The following is a 14,298-nucleotide window of genomic DNA, read 5'->3' on the forward strand; positions in this document are numbered from 1 at the left end:
GCTTATCCTGTTTAGACTGTGCGGTCCTCCGCGCTTTTATAAATTAATACAACAGAATTTGTTTTTTTTTAATTTTATTAAAATATATTATAATGTAAATTACACAATAAATATAATTAAATAAATAATTTTTAAAAAACACAAATAAATAATAATAATAAGTCCATCGTTTGCTTAGGCCACCCTGAATAATAAAAGTAGAAAGAGTAGAAAATTGTAATTCTATACATATATTTGATTTATTCATTTATTCTTAAATGTAATCACTACATAAACTTATACAAAATTAACGCGAATATATGGCCAAATTATAAAAGAATTAATAAATGCCAACACCTTTTATAAACATTACACAATAGTCTATTTACAGAAAATGCATTCTGTTAAAAAAAGAAAGAAAGAATCGGGATCTATTCCTGCTGGAGTAATCTGTGATTAACATTTATTACCATTTTCCTGGATATTATGAACAAAAAACCAGAAAGGAAGAAGGTAGCTGCTGATATACAGAACATAACAGGGCCTACAATATTTGCTGGTTTTTCATTATAATATGGAGAAGAAGGCATGTATGCTAATCCGAAGCAAATGCATCCCAAGACAAAACTGGTTACGCTCAAACCTATAAAGTAACGGCTACAATTCAGTACCAAATATGGCCGTAGTTGAGGATCCCTTCCAGTGTTATAAATCGTGCTGACGAATGGTAAAAACACCATTGCAATCCTGCAAAAAAGAATAATTATAAAATAGCTTCTTTTTCCCTATTTAAATATCAAGTTACTTAAAAATTTCATTCATTTCCTATCGTTTTCATCATCCATTCTTCAACTTCTTCATTAATTTAATTCAATAAAATCAGATAAAGATTTCATTAAATATCTATATTTTCTATGTTAAAATTTGTAGATCGTATCGATAATTATGTAATTTAATAGATTTTTTATAAAGATAATATATTTGAATGGGATTATATAGTGGAGATTATGGAAGGAAGAAGAAGAAGAAGAAGAATCGAAGATGTCGATCATTATCGAAATTCGATCGACTTTCTAGTTTTACCCGAGGCAGTAAGCCGAGCGGAAGATCTCTGACCTCTTACGTCATATAAAGAGCTTTATATGCATGACTAAAATAACATTTCACGCACGGTCCTCTTCTAGTCACCCTACTTAAGTGGGCCTCCGTACGTGAAGCGTTGCGAGGGTGTTCGTTACACTCCCTTCTTTCCCTTTAACAATGGATAATTTCCCCCCGATTTGTGATGGTTAGACTCTATAAATGTAACAAACGTACATTTATATAAATTTCGATACGATTTCTACGTTGACGGCTAATGCACTAATGCAAACAGCAGCAATACCCGGGTACTTCAAAGTGCTGCCATCTGTCGTCGTAGATTAGAATTATTTAATTTTTATTTTAACATTTGTATTAATTCGAATTATAAGCTCGAAACGTAACCTAATCGATTGTTTTAATTATTAAAAAAAATTATAATATTTTTAAAGTGCTATTGGAATTTTTGTGTGTCCGAACAAATAGAAAAAAAAAATATATATATATATTATATTATATTTTTTTAAGGTTAAATCACTTGACATTTCGATCTTCCAATAAACAATATTTTTCATAAACATCACTGATTCTTTCTTACCTTTTACTTTATTTTTTCCTCGTCCTGGATATATATTCTACACTTTAATGCACTAACGTCATCCTGGATTCCTGGGAAAAGTCGCAGTGACGTCATTACTCCGTCTTTGTTACCTAGGTAACGCCGTATGACGTCATAAGAGTAAATGTGCAGCGCCTCCTCAGATTCATTTATTTCGAGAAGTAAACATTCATACTTTGATTTTATTTTATAAAGAAACAATTATTTTTTCATTTATATTTTTATATAAAATCAATAAATTAATATATGCAATATTTATTTAGTTTATTTTTTAATAAATAAAACATTTTCTAAGCATTTTACTCCCCCATACATACACAAAAAAATAATAATAATAATAATAATTGATTTTTCTATTTATGAATCATAGTATCAATTATAATATATTAAAATGCAGATCTTTTTGCTTTGTTTACATGAAATTTAAATATTTTATTAATAAAATAAATTTATAAAATTATTTTAAATAATCAAGAAATATTTTTTACGGATAGACAATCATACAGGCTTTTTTTTTTGCTGGCTACTAATTAAAATATTTATTTAATTAATTAATTATAGTTTCGAGGAGTTTTTCCTGCTTTTAAAGATTAATTTATAATTATATTTCTTAATTTATTGTGAAGTATTATCGTGATAATATTCTGGAATAGGATGACAACTGTTAGAGTTCGCGATCCACCGGTTGAGGGATGCCGATTTTAGCTTTAATCACTACACAGATTTGACGATATAAAGATTAATTTACGATTCTTTTTAAAGTATTTTTCCAGTAGAAGATACGTTTTACTGTGTTTCATTATGGAAGTATTGTACTGGATAAGTTTAGAACCGCTGGAGATCGCGATTTACCGGTTGAGGGATGCTGATTTTCTGTTTATCTCCGCGTTATATATATATATATATAAGAAAATATAATTAAAAAAGCAATTGATATCCGATACTTTACAACGAATAACACATCGGTTATATATTATACTTATGTAACTTGGACTTACATAAAAATAATATTATACAATATTAATTTTTTTAAATGGTTTTAAAGCTTATTTTTGTAGGAAATTTTCTTAAACTGTCACCTGTTGCACGTTTGTAGGTAAGAAAGCAGGAACAAACGTCACGCATTCTTCACGTAGTAGACCACCCTCGCATAGCCTTGTGACCAGCAGGTGGATAGACGACCTTGTGTTTGTCCTCGCGCCCAAATGTCAGGTCCTCGCCCCAAAACTTCCTTCTTTTCTCCAAAGTATTTCCGGGTACGAAAAACATTTCGACGAGAATGTCGTTACAACTTTTTAAAAATTCATTAACAAGCAATTAATATTATATCGTGCCGAGTGATTACAAATGCTAATATTTGCCAAGTTAGAAGGAGAGGAGGAAGGGGAGAAAAAAAGAAAAGCATTGTCCATTAATATAACGAGATTAAACTTTAAAGACAAGATAACTAATGGCAGCGACTTCAACTAAACCTAACATGTCGTTCTATACCTTAGATAAGCACTTGTCAGGAATAGGTGGAGTTAAAGATGAAGAGGGAATGGGATACGATATTAAGTGACTCCATGCCAATTGCTGTGATGTGTTGACACGCTGGCCTCTTGATCTGATTCGATTATCAGTCAGACCCATTTGTATTGATAGAAACTTAGGTTAAATCCCTCAATAAATTATATAAAAAAATCATTTATATTTACCTAATTAAGTATACAAGTAATTAAAGTTCGATATACTTCCTTATTTTAAACAAAATTACGTTATTAATAGATGTAATGTTTGAATTTAAGTAGGTTACGTATCGATTTTTTAAATAAATAAAAAAAAGGATAAATATTATTAACCGGAAACGGTTTTATTTACTAATTTTGATTTATATCCCATTAAATTGTAGCTAACCTATAGAAAAGCGTACAATTGAACAGGACAAAGACATTAATTGCCGCGCCGCCCGTTTGTTTAAGTTAAGATCTCTTTAAAGAAAGAAATCAAAGAAATACCTTGACAACATAATATAGGCCTTATATTTCAGTTTCTTCTGTTATAATGATATGTTTCAAGATACGCCTATTTCTGAAAAAGATCACGAAGTAGCAAACTGACTACTATGATTGAGCATTGAGCGAACATTAAATGGAAATGTAAAACGTGAAAATGCTTATCTTAGACTTGGAAATTGGTTGTATTATCAACGACTTTTAAATGAAAATCGAATTCAATTTTATATCGGAATCAATATTTTAACATTTTAAATATTTTTCTAATATTTTGGGCGTTTCATATGCCCTTCGGCCACTCCTTATCTGTACCTCTGACATAAAAATTTGAGGTGCAAATTTGAGAGTTCGACATGTGTAGGGATATATATATATATTTTCAGTATGAGCCACACCTCTGGCGAGAGATTTCCGCTTTCGTTCTGGTATTGTTTATGTTTTAAATATAGGGAAACAAACACACGAATGATCGATAATGAATTCCCAATAGAACCTTTCTATTCACAACACTTGGCCAGTGCATCGTTCATTGTCTCATCTGAACGAGGAAACAAGCGGCTGGTGTAGGCGGACAGATTTGGGAAGAAGTCGAACCACTCTATGTCGCCCCTGGCTGTTATTTGATCGGGGTGGAACCGGATCGCCAGGATGTCACATCGTCCCTAGAGCGCAGGTGGCGACACCTATCGACTAGCACCATCGATCAGATCCAGCCTTGATTGAGGTTATTTATAACTTTAAAGGGTGTGGTCTTCCCATCAACCCTTCATCTCTATTTCCTTCTGACTGGAAAGAACTATAGAGTCCGCGGCAAAAAAATGTTCATGCTTAGTTTCGATTCTTGTCGACAGATGGCTTGTCACGTCAATAAATGTTATATTCGATCGGAGCGCGACATTTGTCGACAAATGGAGTGAAAGTGAATTGCTTTTTCTCGTGTATACGTGTATACGTGTGTGTGTGTGTGTGTGTGTGTGAATTTCTTATCGTTGGCTGTTAATACCGCGTAAATAATTTTAAAAATTTCAATATAAATTATTTCTAAAGCCTGAGAATTAATAATTATCGATGTTATTCCGCTAAAACGACTCTAATATCGCGGTGTAAACACGGGAAAAAATCAAAATATACCAATGTTTTTTTTTTGGTTCCAGTCCAATGATTAGATGATAATTTCAACTCCTTCCACAATTTGACTGATATAAGAGCTTCGGAATCATTCGTTAGGCAATTCTCCCTGGGGGAACAGGTGGGACCCGAAGAGCAGGTGACGCTTGGCAAGGGTGGACCGAAAGAGTACATTCCAACGATAAGGACTTCAGGCCGGAGGACGAGGCTTAAATGGGTAGGGACCATGGAGACAGTTGCGTTGGTTATTATGCTATAAATTTGAAGTGGCGGTTTGCCTATAAAACCAACGCCAGTCCGAGCAACTTTCCTTCAACCTGTTGTTAATAAGGGAGGTATTTAACCTCGCGGCCGCTGTGTGAATGGTTAGCCCCGGGACATGGTTGAGGTACCCACTTCGCCATCTTGAATGTCACTTTCGGTTCGTTTTACCAACTACACAAAACACGGCATTGAAAATTCGTTTTTTAGAAAATGCATTGTAAAACCCAAACGGATAAGTTTTTCCCTTTCAAACTTTTTAATTTTTTGAATTTTTTTAAGTTGTCCTTTGTAAATATGATTGATCATAAAACGTGATGAGAAGGACGACACACGCACAGTTAAATTCCAGAGAATGTCGTTTCTTTCTCCATTAAGAAAGGAGGAGAAGAAGAAGAAGAAAAAAAATGATCGAATGAAGTGTTTGGAGAAAAGATGCCGGCGCTCGTATCGAAATTATGCAAAGTCGTAAGCCGTTTCGGAGTGCATAATTGGTCAATCGCATGAGTCTGCTGCAATCGAGGGTGGAATTCCATCGCTGCCAAAACGAGGCAGACAGACAAGATACAAATTATATTTCGCTTGTAAAACATTCCCCGTCCATGCCCCCGGCCATTCGCAGCAGCTATGGACATTAAGTACTGCCTCTCACAACCAGTAGGCTTAACGACTTGTACGTCTAAAACTAATAGGTGGTGGGCGGGCCCTGTTGTCTCGACGTCGGTTACCGTGGGAGCTGAACAGATGAACAGGGAGAATTTCCAAGATTTACAGGTGACGTCCGGGGTCGCATACGGGAGCAAACCTCCCCCGCCGCCTCGGCTACCTGGCCACCCCCGTCTCGTCGAGGTTAATAGAGGTGATGGGAGAACATCTTCTGGTTAATAAAACAGTCTCGTCTTGCCATCGGCAGTCGTCTCTCTGATTAAACTTAATTCGTTGAACCTCAGCAACCGTCCGCCGTTTCTTCCTCCGAAACAAAGAAGTGCTTAATGCAATGGAATCTCAATGTTTATCAACAACACCGAATGATTTGAGTCAGAAGGCCTCGAGTGAAGAACGGCGTGCGTGATTTGGGCATGAAGTGATGCATAGGCATTCCGTTTCTTGAGGCCTAAAACTGGATCTCAACCTCACACGGATTATTAAAATCCAACTTGTCAAATTTATAATTAAATAGGCAGTTACTTAAGTTTTTCTCGCATTAATACAAGGACTCGGATGCTACGGGGAATAATGCCATTGTGGCCTTTTATCCACGGTAAATATTTATCGATTGTCCCCCCAAAAATACACCATTTAAAATTGATTACGGCGCGAAGAGTCAGAATAAAATTCATTTTAATAAATCAAAAATTACATTTATTTAAACTGAAATGTCTATAAATTATTAGCATTATTATTAGTTTTTTTTTTTACTCATTAAAAATCTGTGTGATTCGAGTTACCCTATAATAGATTCTTTTTTAAAGTAGTCTAAATACAGGTTAACCTGTTTAAACTGATCGTTCTTTATAAATTTATAGGTGTGCTGGCATAAATAGCATTACAAGAAATGATTTATTTTCTACCAAACCTACAAGTGAAAGTTCAGATACAAGTCATGCGAAATGAAAAAAATCTTGCCTACAAGAAGACATGAAAATGGTTCTTTGTCATGAGATACGTACAAAAATTTTTATAGTCTATAAAAATAAGAAATAATGGAAACAAGTCGGAAAGGTTCTTGTACTTATGTAAATTAGAGCAGTTGTTAGAATAGTGTTTTATTTATATTAGTTAAATTTATAAAATGTAGAAGACTTATTGATTGTTGCATCCCTTTTAAACTAGATGAGGAGGAGAAAAAAAAATATATATATATAATTAAAAATGATTTATTTTAACGTGTAAAAAGCCTAATTATTAAATGTTTAAATAAATGGCGGCGTTCTTAAGCACGAAATAAATTAAGCACCGTTTTATCTTTAATAACCTTTGATCCCTCATTGACATCACACTTTACGACTGGACAAAATCAGCAGCTCTGGATTATGCGAGCTGCATGTCCAGTGATTCTTACTTTAAGGTAAATAAATTAGCTTTCTCTCCCCTAACCCTGCAACTAACCCGACGGGGAATTCTCAGAGTGGCATTAATATTCACACCATGCTTCCCATTGCAACGCACAGTGGATCTTTTGTGTTGACCGGCATACATGCCGTCCATCCCCTTTATATCTCCCCGAGGCTATCTTAATATGCAAGGAGCCTGTTAATTAAGGCCCAGTCGAGTATAAGGAATGTAATAATATAGCTCGAAACACAGCCAGTAGGCCGAACGGTTATCTGTAATTAACCTGGTCGAAAGGGGAAGAAAGAAATGCACCCACGGCGACACCTACAGGATCACGTCATCTAAGTAGTTTACCCGAAATACATCGCGAAAGCCGAGTAGCCGCACGTGACGCCTTATACAAGTGGCTATTGGTCAATATTCTAACGAGTCTTGTGCAAATAACCAATAGCGATAAGTTACATTCGGGTTAAAGGTTTAAGATGTGCCAACCATTATTTTCTGTTTGTTTGCACGTTAAATCTGACTTTTTAATTTAAGAAAATAAAAAAATAAAAACAATTTGTTTATATTAAATGCCTGGAAGGAAGAAGAGCTATTAAATATTTTTAAGAAAATAAATAAATGCTTCTCCTTCTTCTTCTCTTCCCATTACTCCATTGCTTACAATAATTAACAATTAACAAATATAAATTGTTCTTTTGTAAAATTAAACTCATAGAAATAAATTACGGTAATTAAAATCAAATTTTTACGTTCATTTTCCTTGTAATATCATATTTTATAGTTTCCAAGAGCAAAAAAATATGCGCTTATGTGAAGGGAATTTCTGTAGAAGTGCATCCAATTGCTAGTGAGAAGCTAGTGATTAAGATTTGCCACACTATTAAACCGTGAAGTATCGTTAAGCTTCATTTATATTATGAAAAATAAGAAATTTCCCTTCCTTTAGCCATTATAAGATAAGAAAAAAAAAAAAAATATATTTACTTAAAATCCACACTTTTATCCACAGAAGTGTATTAAGAAGTAGGCCTATAGAAGAAGCTTTTTCAATAAGATCTCAGGCTGTAAATTTGACAATTTGAAGAATAATTCGATGGTTTTCCGATTATTTAATTAAGTCTATTCCTATCTCTTATCGAATTCGATTTATAAAATTTGACGTTGTGGCCTCTTACCTGCCTGACAAGTCATCAGTCAAGAACGAGAAACTCTACTTAATGTTTATTTTATGAGTTACAATTTCATTTTCGTCATTGTCTGAACGTGTAAAGTTAAAAAAAAACTCTGAAGTTAACAAAAAATAAATAAAATTACCACAAACATCGATTTACTGGACGGAACTTTCACGCGGATAAACAGAAATGATTCGATAAGCCATTTGAATAACGTTAATGGCAAGTGACATTCTTGATTGATTGTCATTAGTTAATTCTAATTTAATCATAATATATGGAAGATAAATCGATAATTAGTCGTAATCAATGGCGCCGTTAACTTTAAGTTATTTTTAAAATACGAAAAATGACCGTTTTCTTTGCTCTATAGTCGCTTAAGGTGACGTTATATAATTAAAACTCTTAAAATGTGGATAACCACGGCTCAAAATCAGTCAAACCTCTGAACAACGGACACAAAGTGGACGTTGTTTGGAGGTTATTTTGTATGCATTTTGTCCCCCCAAAACAATTAATTCCCGAAAAAAAAAATGGCGTTATTGGGAGATTCGACTGAAGCAGAGTTTAAAATATATTTATTTAATTATAATTAATTTATGCATTTATATATTTTAAGCTTTTATTATTATGTTACGTGAAGAATATTCTAAATAATATCACGTTAAACTTGCCAGTGTCGTACTGTACGTTCAAAATTAAATAAAAATAAAGAATAAAGACATCTTGAACCCGACTGATGATAATGTCATTTTTGATCCTTTTGTTCTTCTAATTATTGTGGGGAATTGTTTATTGTTCTATTATACTCAAAATTTATGCAGTTTCTTTTCTAATTTGGACCATTCTTCGTGCCATTACTTTACAAATTTCAAACAAAGCCACACAAGCTAAATCAGCTTATGAGAATGCCTTACATCACAATCGAGATCCCGATATACCGTCCTTCTAATTAGTGCCACCCTCGTCGAACACCATAAATATTAAACAGAGGATCCTTCGGTATATTCGAATTACTAAATTTCTCGATTTTGCATCACAAAAGACATCAAATCGTGTCAAATTCCAAGCTCCAACTTGCGCGTAGATTTCGTTTTTTGGAGGTTTTCAGAAGCCAATAAACGGCGCTAAATCGAAGTTTGACTGTTCGATATTCTTTAATGGACGTTATTAAGTACAGGAGCATTTTTAATACCTTTTTTTTGTTTTTTTCACAGAATCTTTACTAAATCGTATAGAGTTAAGGTACTCATCCTAATCTTTCAGACGAAATTTAGAAAGAAAAAAATAATAATAATAATATTTAAATAAAATAATCACGTATAAGTTAATATTATAAGCCGCTTTAAAGAGTAAAATATTATAAGCCAGTTTTGTATGGTCTTTCTAAGAATAAAGTTTTCTATGAAAGTGTCTTCTGAATAATTTATTTCGATGCCAAATTTGTACTTCCCCTTTAACTAAAATACCGGATTAATTGTATTATCGTACGTAAAATATAATTTTTTTACCTTTAAATTTATAATTAATTAGCAAAAAAGATTAATTAGAACGTTCTACTCTATCTAATTTTAAATTGTAATAAACATAAACAAGCGCTTTTGCCTATTGTTAGTAGCCATTTTTAGTGTAATATTTTCGAGGAAAGTATTTTAATTTGATAAAATCTCGAATGTTTTAAAGTAAATTTTACATTTAATTTATCCTTAACATCTTTATTTATTTTTATTTGCAGGAATTTAAAGGCATTATACATTCAATTTAAATAAGGTAAGTTTTCTTCTCCTGTTCTAATAATAGTATTAACTCACTTAAGTATCAAGTTAGATGATGAGATAAATTATTATTTTTTCGATAGAAAATGTTAGCTTTTGAAGATTATTTTCTACCGTTTAAACTATCTTTATGCGGATAAAGCGTGTCGATGAAGACCCCCCCTCCAGTTAAACTAGGAATTTTCAAATTAAATACTAGAGTTAATATGATAATAATAGTTAGATTCCGTGCATTATTGTAATTCATCAACATTATCACGATTTATTTGTGCCAATATATATGCAAATCGAGTGTAAGAAGAGATTGAAAATGAAGGAATCGAGTATATTGCATATATTGCACAGGTGAATAGAGGAGGATAAAGTGTAAGAAGATAAGGTTATTGCTTTCTATCCTGCATCATTTGTATCATTTATAATTAGTTTTATCATTTCCTTTCTTATATATATTTTCGATAATTCTTTATGTTTAATAAAAGTTTACTTTATAATAAAATAAAATTGACTGATTTTTCATTCTTAATCTTCGGGAATACCTTGGGAAAATATAGGCTAACACGAAACCTGGAAACCCCGTCCCATCCCTTATTTCATCCCCTATTAACTCCTAAACGCTCTGACCGATCTGCAGCAAATTTTTCATGGTTACTCTCTAGGACCCTGCGGAAATTTAGGCAACCATAAAACCTCGGTACCCCACTCCTCCCCTGATTTTATCCCCCTATTAACATCGTAAATCCTTTGACTGATCTAGACGAAATTTTTCAGAGTAACAACGGCCACTGACTAGAACATTGTTATAAATTGTTATAAATGCTCACAATCTTGATTTTTTTAACTGTTAATTTATATTATAATTTACCATTTATCAATTTTATTTATTAGTGCATTCGCTTTATCTTTGACACTCCAAATTACAATTATTTTTAACTTAACGCTTTCAACTGTTAACTTTATTTTATAATTAATTAACTTATTGTGATAATTTAATAACAATTACAATTAAATTAGATTTTAAAAATGCTGAATTTGTTACGATGATAATTTAATTAATAATTATTGTAATAAATTGTCTTCTACTTTATACTACTATTTTTAATTTACTTAAATAAAATGTAATAAGAATAAAGAACAGAGTTACTCAACCTGAAATATTTAATAAGTTTAAACAGTTAATTTAATTCAATTACATTAACTTAATTAATTATTTTAACTTGTTAACATTGACATTTCTCAGACCAAATAAGAAAATGGAAGCTCTTGGGCTCCTCTAGTTGCTATATTTTATGATTTTTAATGAGAAAATCCTTATTTTTGGATAGTCTCACTACTCTAAATTCCAGTTTTTAAGGAGGATTTTCATTTTCTACTATTAAAAATATTCAAAAATATATATATTTCGGGCTATTTTCAAAGCGTATGAAGTTATATGATGGACGTACGCTAAGAATGTCTTTTAACTTCTTAATTACTGACTCAGTTACTGTCTATAATACATAAATAACCTGTCCGAGCTTCTTTGTAAAGAAATATAATACAATACGATCGAAATATATATAAATTTTAAATATATAAACAAGCAAAGTCACTTATTTCGCACACTTTCCGTTGATCAAACGTGTTAAACGAGACCCTCATCTAATACATTTGTATTGCCATTATTGGTGTTCACACGACCCAAAACCGATGAAAATTGTCATTTGTGGAGATTTTTCTTTAATATTTTCCTCGAAATGCCGTAAAAACTGTCTCATACGACTCAATAATTTAAAAATTATTTTACAATACATTATAATATATCAATTTTAAAATAATATTATCTCGCGAAACCAGTTAAACACATTCAGCTGGAAGCATTTTATTATTAAAGTCTATAGTTATTTTAATGCATGGTTATGTCTACAGATTTCTAACTTAGATCTATACTTTATATAAGTATCAAATAAATAATGATCTTTTAATAATTCCATTTGAGAAGAAGAAGAAGAAGAAGAAGAAGAAGAAGAAGGAAGGGAGAGGGGGAAAAAAATGATTCTCTATATTATTGTATGTTTGGTTGTGACGCCCTTTGGCAATCAGGGATGAGATATCAGCTGGCATTGTGTTCAATGATGGATGAATAAAAATGAGAAGCGTATTAAAGATATGATCAAACGTCTATTCTGTAACTCAGCAATTGCATACAGTAACAATAGAATTAATATTTAGCCTGCGACAAAGCCACTTAACTAAATTTTAAAAACGTTTTCTTTATCGAATTACTTCAAAAAACATATATATATTTTCCCTTACTTATAAAGAGAAATTCCTTTATAATTATCACCGAAAACGATATTATTCACTACTGTAATTCATTCATTAAACCTCGGTAAAGCGCTCTGGAAGTAGTAACTCCATTCCCCCTCCCCCATTCTTCTTCGTAAATATTATTAAGGCTAAATAAAGAACTCTTCGGGGTTATCTCTGAATTATTATCATCAAAATATACGATTTTATTTTATTGTAAACACCTCGATTTACCGTCAAACTCGATTTAATGCCAGTTTCAGAGAGAAACAAACGGTGACGTTATATCGAAGTTTCGACCGTAATAATTAGAATTTTAAGACTTTAATTACAATTAGCTGGTAGAAAAGTTAATTATAATTAAAATTAAACGATTATAAACTTAATTTCTTATGTTAATTAAAATTTTATCGTCTTTTAAATATTATAAATGTATTTAAAAAGGTTTTATATATATATATTAAAACTGAAAGATATAATTATGATAAATTATGTATTAAATTACTTTCAAATAGACAAAGAAATGATTATTTTTAAATTATTATAAGAAACTTTAATAGAGAAAAAAGCATTCGTTTTTCTGCATAGCATCAACAAATTATAATAGAATTACCTTTAATTTAAATAGCATTTAATAATTATTAATAATAATACATCATTTTAAAATCTATACTAAACGTATAATTAAGTTTAAAAAATGAATTATTATAAGTTATAAGACCGATAGAAGTTAACTTTAAACATTGAAAACTTAATAAATTTATTAATTAATTCGTTTTTATTATTATTATTATTTTAAATTATTTAATATAAAAGAATTTTTAAAAAAATAAATAAAGTCTAATCATTTAAAATTAAATTGCATGGTAAATTATTTTATATTTACGTTTTTATACGGTTTCGACCTCGATTTAGCGCCGTTCTATATAGTGACACCCTCACAAAGTGCTGGTACTTGCGAATAGATCGTCCTCGTAAATACACAACCCTTTAGTATCTGTGAATCATTCGATTTAGTGTCGATTTTAGAGGCAAACGGTGGCGTTAAATGGAAGTTTGATGTGTTTTATGTTTTTTATTGTAGATTTAGATGAATTATTTAAAATATATTGAAAAATCATCATCGTCCACCCTTTTTTTGTCTCAGAAAGGGGTCGAGTCTTCAGCTCTTGACGTATTAAACCCTCCAAATTATTCTATTTTTAGACTTACTCCTACCTCTCTTAGTCCCTAACTTCCTAATTCATCTAACCAATTCCTCCTCTATTGTAATCACACGTCCAATAGACCTAAATCTAAGCTTTTCTCTAACGTTCCTTACTGTTAAACTGCCCATTTCTGATCCTATAAGCGCACACAAATCTAATCCTCCTCAAGTAAAATTATTTAGAGATAAATTACATTTTCTTAAATTGAATTTTACATGATTTTATCTTTCGTTCGAAAGTATTAGAATTGATTAAAATTCGACCTTTGACATCAAAATTGTCCGTTAAAAACAAGAAGAGTCATAAACATAGAAAATTAAAGTCAATTAAAGTATAAAGAAGCAGACATACGAGCCATCAATAACTCCATTATTGTATGATGTCATCGAATTCCTATAACACATTAAATTAGTTATATTATAATACGATAATAAATTGTAAAATTTATATTTATATTTGTGTTATTTATTTATTTTTTTTTTAAAAAATACTTAGAAGGACAAGCAAAAATCCTATACACTTAACACTGATTTAATTGTTTCGCTCGATAAGAAACATGGAAAAATGTATACAAATATTTACAATTATTTTATATTAGTAATAATAATCAGTTGTATAATTATTAATGATTTATAAAGATGTATGAAAAGCAGGTGTAGATTGCTTGGAAATGAATATCTATTATTCATTTTTCTCGAAGACCCCAAGGGAGTTAAGCTACTGTAGAAATGTTAG

The 14,298-nt window shown here is 31.3% G+C and overlaps 1 long non-coding RNA gene across 1 annotated transcript; it reads right to left on the reverse strand.

The window, feature by feature from the left end:
• Positions 1 to 229: 229 nt before the first annotated feature.
• LOC136970950 (uncharacterized) lies at positions 230 to 13,327 on the reverse strand. Its single transcript, XR_010880071.1, has 3 exons — positions 13,242 to 13,327; positions 1,658 to 1,852; positions 230 to 726 (listed from the first exon to the last, which is right to left on the reverse strand). It is a non-coding gene; the product is annotated as an uncharacterized lncRNA (long non-coding RNA).
• Between the last annotated feature and the right edge of the window lie 971 nt (positions 13,328 to 14,298).

Source organism: Centruroides vittatus, unplaced genomic scaffold (genome assembly GCF_030686945.1).
Source record: "Centruroides vittatus isolate TY-2023 unplaced genomic scaffold, ASM3068694v2 contig_2226, whole genome shotgun sequence".
NCBI lineage: Eukaryota > Metazoa > Arthropoda > Arachnida > Scorpiones > Buthidae > Centruroides > Centruroides vittatus.